This window comes from Pongo abelii, chromosome 22 (assembly GCF_028885655.2).
Source record: "Pongo abelii isolate AG06213 chromosome 22, NHGRI_mPonAbe1-v2.0_pri, whole genome shotgun sequence".
NCBI classification, from domain to species: Eukaryota; Metazoa; Chordata; class Mammalia; order Primates; family Hominidae; genus Pongo; species Pongo abelii.
The window spans coordinates 2,568,350-2,570,448 of NC_072007.2; the positions used below are offsets into that span (position 1 = coordinate 2,568,350).

The 2,099-nt window shown below is 58.0% G+C and overlaps 1 long non-coding RNA gene across 2 annotated transcripts; it reads left to right on the top strand.

The window, feature by feature from the left end:
• Window positions 1-322: 322 nt before the first annotated feature.
• Window positions 323-1,714, top strand: LOC134760837 (uncharacterized). Of its 2 annotated transcripts, none has more exons than XR_010138838.1 (3): window positions 323-602; window positions 960-1,056; window positions 1,219-1,714. It is a non-coding gene; the product is annotated as an uncharacterized LOC134760837 (long non-coding RNA). The 2 variants fall into 2 exon arrangements; XR_010138839.1 differs by having other exon boundaries at window positions 1,244-1,708.
• Window positions 1,715-2,099: the final 385 nt, after the last annotated feature.

Below are 2,099 nucleotides of genomic sequence, written 5' to 3' on the forward strand. Positions count from 1 at the left end.
GATGAACGTGTATGACGTAAAAACCCATGTCATTTACATATACCTGTATATGTATATCCTTCGTTTATTATGGATTAACAATGTTCGTGTATTTATTTCCTTTTCTTTTGGGGCCTGCCTGATCTTCTCACTCTGGGCTCTGGTGACCTCAGGCTCCCAAGTAGCTGGGATGGGACTACAGGGATCTCTTAAGCCCGGGAGGCAGAGGCGAACGTGGGCTGTGATCGCGCGCCTCCACTCCGGCTGGGCTGGGCTGGGCTGGGCTGGGCTGGGCTGGGCTGGGCTGGGCTGGGCTGGGCTGGGCTGGGCTGGGCTGGGCTGGGCTGGGCTGGAGAGAAAACGGTGGATTGTCATCTTCATTACCTTACCTTTTAGCTTTATTCGTACCCTCTTATTTGCTTCTTTATTCTCATGGGTTATTCTAGGTCATTGTCATGTTCATCGTTTGCTTGCTTGTTTCATTGGTTTCCTTCCTTCCCTGCCTCTGTCGCCCGGGATCACCCCAGCCTCAACGCTTTCGACCGACCGACCGAGTGGCCGTCCTGCGTCTCATCCCTCCCGTCCCCGTTTCCTGGGACTATGGGCGTGCACCACCACACCGGGTGACTTTTATGTTCTTTCTCATATCTCATGTTTTCCGTAGGTAGGTAGGCAGGTATCTGTGTATGTGTGTATGTGAGTGAGATGGGGTCCGGCGTTCTGTCGTGTGGCCCGGGCTGGTCTCGGACTCCTGTTCTCGAGCGATCCGCCTGCCTGCCTCGGCCGCCCGCGCTGCTGCTGTGACAGGCGTGAGACGCTGCACCCGGCTCATTCTATAGTTGCCTGCCTGCCTGCCTGCCTGCCTGCCTGCCTGCCTGCCTGTCAATCGTCTTCTTTTTAGTACGGGTGTGCTCTCGCTTTGTTGTCCATGCTCTGGGCACACGTGATCGCTTTTTAAACTATGATTATTATTATTGCAGGTGTCGTCTCACACGTCGAGGTGATCTCAAACGTCTACGCTCCGGCCGTCCTTCCACGTCGGCCTCCCACAGTGCTGGGATGACACGCGTGGGCACGGTACGCTCTGGTCGTATTTCTCGTGGGTCGGTTCTTTCCGTTTTATGCACGCGGAATGCGAACAGATAAAATTTTGAGACGCGTCTCACCGATCTCCCCTCCCCCATCCCCCTCCCCCCTCCCCCCTCCCCCTCCCCCTCCCCCCTCCCCCTCCCCCTCCAGACGGAGTTTCACTCTTGTCGCCCAGGGTGGACTACGATGGCGTGATCTCGGCTCGCTGCGACCTCCGCCTCCCGGGTTCGAGTGATCCTCCTGCCTTGGCCTTCCCGAGGAGCTGGAATGACGGTGAAGCGCCGTCGTGCCCGGCTGACTTTTATATTTTTAGTACAGATGGGGTTTCTCTGTCTTGGTCAGCCTGGTCTTGAGCTTCCGAACGTTGGACGATTTTAACTTTCTTGGTGGTTGCTTTTCTCTTTCTTTTTCTTTTCTTTTCTTTCCTTCTCCTCCCCCCACCCACTCCCCCTGTCCTCCTCGTCCTCCTCCTCCTCCTTTTTCATCTCTTTCAGCTGGGCTCTCCTACTTGTGTTGCTCAGTTGCTCACGCTGGTCTCCAACTCCTGCCCTTGATGCTTCTCCCGTCACACCCACCGTCTGGTTGTTGAGATGAGCACCTCTTGTAAAATGGAAAAGATGAAAAAAATAAAGACGGAGGTGAAAAGCACGGAGTGAACCTGTCTCTTGCCGTCTCCCGGGGTGTCCCTTGGACCCCGAGAGACGGAGGGAGCTTGGCTGAGTGGGTTTTCGTGGCTGAATCCTCCCGAGGGCCTCCTTCCCTCTCCCCCTTGTCCCCGCTTCTCCCCCGGCCGAGGCTCCCGCCGCCGCCGTGGCATTTTCCGTAGGAGAGCTGTGGGAGAGGACCGACGCGGCTTCCGGATCTAGATCCCGCCGGACCTCTCTGGCTCGGCGTCCCCCGCCGGCTACCCGCCGCCTTCCGGGGAGCTCTGAGGCGGATGCCCCCCGCCCCCGTCACGTCCCGCTACCCTCCCCCGGCTGGCCTTTGCTGGGAGACCCCGGGGGAACCGCGTGGACGCTGCTTTCCGACCC